Source organism: Oryza sativa, chromosome 11 (assembly GCF_034140825.1).
Source record: "Oryza sativa Japonica Group chromosome 11, ASM3414082v1".
In the NCBI taxonomy this organism is placed as follows: domain Eukaryota; kingdom Viridiplantae; phylum Streptophyta; class Magnoliopsida; order Poales; family Poaceae; genus Oryza; species Oryza sativa.
This window is the reverse complement of record NC_089045.1, coordinates 20036851-20047001: the sequence shown is the minus strand read 5'-3', so window position 1 is coordinate 20047001 and position 10151 is coordinate 20036851.

The window sequence follows — 10151 nt, the reverse complement described above, 5'->3', positions numbered from 1 at the left end:
AGTAAGACTAGGGAGACCAATATGGATACAATCCGAGTAGTACTTGTCGTTTTCATATAGAACTCTATTTGTCCTTCCTTATTCGGAACTCCTTCTATATACGAGTTTTGTTTCCGTATAAGACATGGTATGTGGTGGACCCTGCGGAGTTTAGTAGATTACTATTAAGTATGTGGTATCTATAACCCTGACAAAAACAAACCTAGCATAGGATGTAAATCTAGTACGAAATGTAAAACATCTTATTACTACGAATCTGAATAGGCTCGTATGTCGCCTTTTCTATTACGTAATTCATCATGCAAAAAATATATGATGAAATTAGTTAGTAGAATGTGTAGATATTCTGACGTAGCAAAATGAATTATTCGTGCACTCATAGACACCGAATGTCAATCAAATCTGCGTTGAGCTTGTCGGGACAGTAGAGGCATGCATAACCATGAAATAAATACTCGTATGTAGTAGCATGGCCCGCTTATGAAAACCTCCACCGGTACGTCAACTATTATCAATGTAAACCCTTTTATTCTATTGGCAATCATGTACGATTCATACTATTTTTTAAGTTGCCAAGGTCCTTCTGCTAATTTTCAGGCAAGAAGGAATGCTTCGTCGTTCTCAAAATGAAACATTTAATATACTTTGATAGTATGCTTATTTTATGTTAAAAATGTTATTATATTTTTCTATAAACTTGGTGAAACTCAAACAAGTTTGACTAAGAAAAATATCAAACTGACTTATAATATGAAATAGAGGGAGCAAAATCTTGTTTGCTTCCTAAACAGTAGTATTATGAAATTCAAAAGAAAAAGAAACTTCTATAGTATTATGAAATTCAAAAGAAAAAGAAACTTCTATACAGTATTTATACTGTAGAGTTTATTTTATTTTCCATGATTATTGATATGGAATATTAATTTATTATTTCTCATGGTGAACCAACCCATCATGGTTCAGGTTCTAGACTTGGCACGTGTGCTTATATTTATAACTAATTATTCTTTTGGTGGTAGCCGATGTTCCTCTCGATCTCGCTTGCGCACGACACTCCAAGCGCTTTCCTCCCGTCGCATAGGGGCGCAGCCCTGGTTTGATTTTGAAAATTTAGTTTAAAATACGATGTTGCTTTCCTACATGTTGCTTTCTTATGATATGACAATAATTAAAAAGTAATTAGAAGTATGACTCTCGTCCCAAGTTAGCATGCAAGTTTTTAAAAAGGATTTCTTATACAACTCCTTATGTATTTTCAAAAGCGAACAAACTTAAAATTTTACACAATATGACTTGTTCCAGGCGGAGCCACTTACGGCCTGCCTGAAAGCTAGCTACCGAGGCCAGCGTCCAGAAAAATCTCATGTGTAGTAGTGGTACCAAAATATCGATGAAAACATCTTTAATTTTTATAACAGTAGAGATAGATATGTGTAGAATATTTTAATATATCAACATTATGAGTATCCTCGCAAAAAAACATTATGAATATAACGTTTGAATCCGAATCCAAAATTCAAAATTGAATTAGGCGTACAAATATTCGATGTATAAATTTTGGGTATATAAACTTTCGGTAGACAAGTTATAGGTTTATAGACTTTAGGAATAGAACTTTGTGTGTATAAACTTTAGGCGCATAAATTTTAGGTATATAAACTTAAAAAAAGGAAATTCGGATATGGCCTAAAAAGGCAAAAAGAAAATTGGACGTATCTGTTCCAAAATTCGGATATATCTCTGCAGTTTAAATTAAAAAAAAATGTTGTTGACCACGGCTTTGAACTTCAACGTTTAAGCAACACAACTAGATACGCCAACTCCGAACCTGAGAGCGATCGAGAGGATCATCCCGAGTCCAGATCGATCCAGGCACGCCGTACCAAAACCCTACATCCTCCGCCGGCGCCGCTTCCCCTTCCGCTGATCCGCCGCCGGCGAGAAGGGTGAGGGAGAGCAAAGATGTCGGGCTCCGGGACCGACCACCGGAAGGAGGAGGCCGCGGCGGCTTCGGCGGTGGAGGAAAGGAAGAAGAAGAAGAGGCCTGCAGCAGAGCTCGCCGCCGAGACATCCTCCGAAGAGGCGGATTCGGAAGCCGCAGGAGCAGATCGACGCCGTCCTGTCGTGGGAGATCCCCGACGGCGACGTGCAGCCCGCCAACATGGAGAGGATCGACGGCCTGTCCATGCCGGAGCCCCGGAAGCAGATGCTGCGCGCCGCTCGCCTCGGCGTCGCCGCGTGCACGAACCTCATCTACGCCAGGAGGAGGGAGATGCAGCGGTACGTCAGGGAGCAGCTGGAGCTGCGTGGCTACGTCGAGATGGATGATCAGCGCCAGATGATCTTCCCTAATTAAGTTAATTAAGTTCTCATTCAAACTTCTTGTTCGTTAAAGTCTAAGAGATAATTATGTGCACCTAGTGTTTGAACCTATCTATCTTTGTGTTATCTATGGAATTTGTGTTATCTTATCTATGGGATTTGTGAACTACAATATCTATTTTTGGGTGCAACATTACCAGTGGCTGTTTGCTTATGGATTATCATGTTACTATGTGTTTTGGATTATGACCAGTGTGTGCCTATTGTTATATTGTTATGTGCTACTTACTCCGTCCCAAAATACTTGGGTTTGGGCATCCGGTCAAAATACCTTATTTTGATCAATGTACTACAATTTGCATGTAGTAAGTCATTAATAGCTTGACTGTTGTTTGTTGTCAGAATGAGCTCTGCATACGGCTAGTCAGTTACTGTAACAGCTGTTGAGTTTTCCTGTATGTGCATACTTTGTTGTGCATAAACTAAAGCATGCTGCATAGTACTCTACATAGCAAACGTACACTTGAAATATGCATGTTTTTTCTTTCTTTCAATGATATGTTTGAGCCAGACTGCTAGCTTCTGTAAAAGCACAAGAATTGCATGATCTGTGTTTGTTTTTGTGAAAGCGCAAGAATTTTATGGTTCAAACATTCTGCTTCGGTATTTTGGAAGAGATTACATAATTTAACTTCTGATATGCCTGCTTTGATTTTCTTTTTGTGGGGAGGTCTGTTTTGAATCTAGATGGGTACCCCGTGCGTTGCTAAACAGGAGAATTGTGTAGTAGATATGAGTTCTAAAAAAAAATTCTTACCTATTAAACTATTTTTTCATGTGTTTATATATTTTTGTATCTTCATCAATTCTGGCTAAAGTTCTAAATGATTTGTGTTGTATGGTGTGCCTTCTGGGAGGAAGAGATGCAATTTACACCCTTGATGAATCATCCTAAGGCTAAAAACAATTGAGGTGATGTGGCTTCACGAGAGAAGAGAGAATTAGCATTAACTACACTTAGTGGGATGAACTTTATAGATATATAGGATTAGATGTAGTACTCCCTCTATCCCAAAATGTTTGACGCTGTTGACTTTTTTAAAAATGTTTGACCGTTCATCTTATTCAAAAAATTTAAGTAATTATTAATTCTTTTTCTATCATTTGATTTATTGTTAAATATACTTTTATGTATACATATAGTTTTACACATTTCACAAAAATTTTTGAATAAGATGAACAGTTAAACATATTTAAAAAAGTCAACGGTATCAAATATTTAGGGAAGGAGGGAGTATTTGTTTTCTAGTGTACAATGATAGCTATGTCTAGGGTCTTTCAATTCAGTACGTTAAATGTGTCATTATGTACACTTTTCAGCTATATATACTAGTACAGGCAGTTAGATGCCAGCTTCTTTTAATTCCAGTTATACCGGTAGAAGCTCAAGCTGACCCCTGTTTTTATAATAGGAATCAATCGTGTAAACAGTACCATTTCCCTGGATCAAGTAGCCTGGTACACACGAATTCATAGCTGAAATACCAAGTACACATATACGAGAGTCTAGTGCAAATTATTACATCATAAGCCCGCAGGCATAGTCTTAGATCATAGGACCGAGTAGTCCGAAATACATTCCAAAAACAAAAGTAGATAAGGCAGCGGAGTTAAGGCAGCGGCACGCCATTGCCACAGGCAACGACCGTAACTAAGACCTACTGAGCACCATCGTCTTCATCACCCTCCTGGTAGTACGCGTAGGGATCCTCCGAAGCTTCATCTCCGGCATCTGATTAAGTTTATATATTGCAAGGGTGAGTACCAACCGTACTCAGCAAGCCATCACAGCAACAATGCACATGATAGGGGTATTCAAAGGATGGCTATGGTTCTTTGCGCAAAGCCAGTTTTGTAATTCTTTTCACAAGCCTAAGACCTAGCATTGACTAATCAAATTTTAGTACCAGTGTTTACATTTAAACAACGACGGTTCTGTCCACCATCCATTGTGATCCCAAGGATAGCTTCCCGCCATTGAGTCGTCATGGTTTTCTGAGGACGTCCATCTTCCCGCCTCTCAGGAAGTGGCTCCAACAGCATAAAAATCATCATGCAATATCCCATCCCACACAAGTTAAGAATTTAGAGTCTAGCCAAGTGTAATACACGTCCCGGTGCTCAATAACCGCGAGCACGGCTATTCGAATAGATTTGGTTTACTCACACTGCAGTGGATGTACACTTTACCCGCACTCCGCGACTGTCCAACACATGAGCCTCGTCCCAACACATGAGACGCATCACGGCAAAGCTTTTCGATAACCTTGCATTGGCAGTACCCGCTCCATGAACTTAAATCCTCATGCACTCTAGGCGTCCATGTTTCTAGCAGTGAGAGGAGTTCTGGCGCTCCCGGGAAAGAGAAGTCTCACACACATATTAAATTATGGTTCAAGTTAAGTTCTCTCTCTCACACACTCATGGCAGTCCTACCAATGGCGACACCAATGTAGGGCATGCCTCTCGGCCCTACCTCAACGGTTGTCCCACTGTAGCGCACCTGCCTCACTCAGGGGTGAATCATCTATGCAGGGATAGTGCCTCCGCTCGGCTATCTAATCAGCTAGGTCTATACCCATACGAGAAGTGTGGTTGTACGGGGGTCGTTTCATGATTAACTTCATGGCTCGATCCTTAATTGACCGGGGACGATACTAGCCTTTTTCCAGATACCACCCAAATCCTCCGTCCGCCCCAGTCGAAAACAGTTGTTTAGTTTATTTCTCCTTTCACAAATCATGTCATCAATATCATGGCAATGTGGCGCTCATGTCTCCACATGCCGCATTTCAATTACCTTCCCAAAGGTAATTACCCAAGCATATAGCATTTGATAAATATGAGTATGCATGATTCTAGAATAGCATTTCTAAGCAATTGTCATAATTGACTAGGGACTCATACGTAAACATGGTTACGAAGATTTAAGGGTAAACAATAATCAAGGCATGGCATGATCACAAGTAAGATGTTCATCATTGCATGCAATTTTATTTGTAAACAAAACAATTTCGCAATTGGGATCAACATGTTCAAAGAATAGTGATGATTTGCCTTGCTCGAAGTCCTGCGGGTCTTGAGCCTCGCTCGGATCCGCAACTCCCTCGGGCTCTAACATTACATGCGAAGAAATGATTTGAATTCAATTAGAATTCAAATAAAATCCAAATAAACTCAAATAAAAGTCGACGCAAATCGATCTTTCTATATCGACTACAAAGTTTGCGAAACCACTTTATTCCAAATTTTAAGGTTATTCAACCTAAGTCATTTTGTGATTTAGAAGTACATTCCTAAGAATTCAACATAATTATTTAGCTCTTAAATAAATCTAAATTCCTACCGTGAATTGATTACTTATAGAGATTACCAAAAATAATCTATAATTATATTAAATGTTGCAATTCTACGACTATAATTAATCTATAATTAAATTCTAATTATTTTAAATTTTCTAAACCTCCTCAATCTCTCTCTAATTTTCTATTTATTTTTCCTTTTCTTTTTCTCTCTTTTTTTTCTCTCTTTCTCCCCCTTCTTTCTTTCTTTCTTTTTCTTTTCTTTTTCCTCTCTCCTTCCCGGCTTCTTCTACTCCCTCTCTCTCTCGGCTCACTGCCTACCCGGGGCGGCGACGGCGACGGGACGAGGGGAGGGGCGGCGGCTTACCGACGACGGCGGCGCAAGGCGAGGCGACGCTCGGCGCGGCGCGGCACGGCGGCACCGAGGGCGGCGGCGCGGCGACAAGAAAGCGGCGGCACGGTGGAGAGGAAAGAGGAGAGGAAGAGGGGAATGGGGTGGGGATGGTGTGGGGTGGAAAGAGGGTGGCCGGGGGAAATTTATAGGGCGCGGGGAGGGGTGGCCGGCCCTAATGGCGACGTGACGGCGCGGCGCGTGGGGCTCGAGGCGGCGACGGCGACGGGCGAGCGGCGCGCGGCGCGGCAGGCGGTAGCGGCGACGCGATGCGCGCGGCGGCACGGGGCTTGGAGCAATGGGACGAGCGGAGCGAGTGCGACAGCGACGAGCGGACGCGCGGCAGGGTGCAAGCGACGGTGACACGCGGCGACGCGGCGGCGCGGGGCTTGGAGCAGCAACGCGACGGGCGGGCGGCGCGGCGCGGGGCTTGGCGCGGCTTGGCACGGGGCTCGGCGCGACGGCGACAGGCGACGCGATGGCGACGGGCGCGGCGGCGAGCGCGCGGCGCGCGGCGACAGAACGGCGACGCGATGGCGCGACGGGCCGGCGCGCGGCGCGGCCGCGGTGATGGCGACGGCGCGCGGCGGCAGGCGGCGATGGGACGGCGCGCGGCGACAGGTGGCGATGGCGACAGCGCGCGGCGACGGCGACGCGACGGCGTCGGCGGCGCGGGGCTCGGGGCCAGCTAGGCTAGGACCACATCAAGCACCTTGTAGGCAATGAATAGTGCTAGATCCTTATTAACCCTAATTTAGTCTATTTTCTATTTAAATCTTGCCCTATAAATTCTAATTTTTGCACAAATCAAGCTTACTCAATATTTGTGTTGTTCTAACCAAAAGATTCACCCTAGATTAACATTACCCATATTTTATTTTATATAATTTATTTGAATTTAATTAGAGTTAATTCTTATTCCATCGCACTTAAATTTAATTGATACAAATATGGTCGCGATAATATTTTATTTATTTCTATCCTCACCTAATCATTATTTTAAATTATATTTTAATTATTTATTTTGCCAATTTTATTTAGGGTTTATTCCTAATTAATTATTCTTTATTCGCGATCTATGAACTCCGAAATCAAAATCTAATGAAATAGGCGGATAAAATCGGCATGATGCAATTTATTTAAAAAGTTTTTGAAGGCCCATAATTTTTTTAAGGTTTTGATCTTATTAGTCGAATTTTCAGGGTGTTACATTTTATGTTCAGATATTGTGGTTTCTGGTTTCATTATGGGTAGGGTACTTGAATTTGCGTACAAACTTATTTGATGTATCGATAAAATTTCCAGTTCGAAAGCTATCATGTGGACTTTATTATTCAGCACATTCCATCTCAGCAGGGAGCAACTTTGAATATGTGATAGCTTAAGTGTGCTAAAGCACAAGCATTGTAATAATGTTCTGTTAGCTTCACTTTTCCTTCTGATCATTTGTTATCAGTAAGGGCTTCTTAGGATCTTGGGAAGGAAGCTCGATCACAAGTGTTTGCATTTTGCCGACAGAGCCATCTAAATACTTACTTCCTCCGTTTCACAATATAAGTCATTCTAGCATTTCTCACATTCATATTGATGTTAATGAATATAAACAGATATATATGTCTAAATTCATTAACATCAATATGAATGTGGGAAATGTTAGAATGACTTACATTGTGAAACGGAGGGAGTATTATTTACGTCATTACGTGCATGCATATACTCCTTAATAATCTTTATTACATGCAAGATTAATTAATTTCTCCTTTGTCTTTGATGACAAAAGTAATATATTTAACCTTTTTGGATGAAGCGAGCAGATGACTACCAACAAAACAATACACAGACATGCTACGTTCTTCTTCTATATAACATACTTAAGGGGATTTGCTAGGTTTCTGGTAACCTTGAACCTTTGGATTATGAGAGATCGGAAGAGTTGAAGAGGGGAAGATGGCGAGAATAACCAGCTAACGGTGAACATCTACCACCACCAGCCACCAGGGGCAGGCGGCGGCTGGTGGAACGGCCGGTTCATGCCAATGGCGTTCCGCTCCCCATGCGATTCCGCCGCCGGGGCACCCGTCTCCCTCCGCGCCCACCACCGCCGGTGGTCGAGCGGCCCAAGAGCGACATCGGCCGCAGTCCTCAATGTCGCGCCAGCCTGCGGCGTCATGCCGATGCAGTGGGCAGGAGTTCGTCCGCACCGTCGGCGTCACGTACCAGGAGAAGCTGGCCACCGCGCGCGCCGCCATGTCGCAGTGCGCGCGCTCGCCGAAGCTGAACCGGCCAGGAGATGGAGAAGCAGTGGAAGGTGCTCATTCGGAGCTTCTCGCTCGCCAAGAACCTATGTCTCCGGCGGTGAAGCTAGCAAGTGGCGGCTGGCAGAGCAGCGTGACCTCGACGCCGGAGCCGAGCTCCTCAAGGTAGGTAAAAGCACCCATCCAACTACCCCTCACTACATTTTTTTCTAACTTTAAGTGCCAAGTCAACACCACGTAGGTGCCACAGTCAAAATCACCGTCTAAACCGTTTTTGGTAAGACTCATGACAAATTGAGGGACCTAAAATGAACTTATTCCTTATGAGTGTGCTGTGTAAGTAAGATAATGGACGTCAAGAAGGAACATGCATCTTAGATGGGCTGTACGGGTAAAAGGTCATTTGCTTGGGGTTTTCAGCCCAGTTAAGTTGGTGAGGTAGGCTCTGTTCTTTATTCAATTGGATAGATTACCCAATGCAGAAATTTATGGAAGGAATAAGCTCATATTGAGTCCCCCAAGTATATGGCGAGTTTTAAACGCATCCCTCAATCTTAAAACCAGGTGTATGTCATCATAACTTCTAAAACCAGTGTAAATTACGTTCCCCAATGATATTGTGAGTGGTTTTAGCTAACGTGGTACCAACTTGTCTAGTTTGACTTTGTATTCATTCGTCCAATGTAGCGCTTACGGGGCAATAGAAGACAAATAAAAATGAATTAGTGGGATCCATGTGTAAGCGGCAACCTGTGATGAAAAGTTAAAAATAATAGTAGGACCCACATGTCTGTGAGAGTCATTTCTTCTCTCTCGTTCTTCTCTATCTTCTTCCCTCCTTGTAGGCCAGTGGGTGATACCAGACACCGACAACTCTCACCGACGCTCACGCCTAGAGCGAGGCATCATCACCGAGCTCGTCCTAGCGGCATCGGGACCGGAGGATTGAGTTCGTTGGGGTGTAGAAACTCACCTCATCGTCGGCTGGTGGTGGTGAGGTGGGGAGCCTCTGCCACCACCATTATCAAATGCTAACACGGCGGAGCCAGAAATGTTGCGCATCTTGGTGAGCTGAGAGGCGAAGCCCTGTGGGAGGATCGAGCTAGGATTCCCCTCTCGACTGCCACAACCCAAACCACCACTTGGTCTCCTCACCACGGCCGGTGGGAGTGGCGCCGTGGAGGAGTACGGGATGAGGATGTTGCTGTTGTCCCTTGCCCCGCAGTCGCCCCCACCCATCGAATGCCGACCAGAGCTCTTCCAACCATGGTTATGCCGCTTGTTTCCACTGCAACTAATTGTTGGGGCAACGAGGTCCACTAGTGGCAGATTTGGTCATGCAGAGGGAGGGTGGAGAGATTGGGAGGAATAAGAAGAAGGTTGGAGAGAGTCCTCCGGTGATTTCCTTGCCGGCAGCCACCCTCTCTGCCATCCACCATGTTTTCCGCCTCCAACACCGAGTTTTGTCCCCAAATCCTTATTCACCACTACCCTTGAGCACCCCTTCTTGACCTCTAGATCCGGTATGCATGAAGGAGAGTAGGAAATGCACAGGGTAGATTGCTTTGTTCTCTTGCGAAACAGCTGCCAGCAAGCTCGCCAGATCCGCCTTGCGCCTCTCGACGCTAGATGCTTCCTCCTAGGTCACTAACGGCACGCTCTCCATCTCTTCCTACACCCCGCCCTCCGTATCCTCCACGCATGCCTCATCTCGCGTGTCGCATCAGCACTTCACTTCGGGGATGACGCCGTCTACTCCTTGCATCCCGCGTTCGCTGTTGAGGTAGCCAAGAGTGGTGATGTAGTCCCTTGACCTCGGCG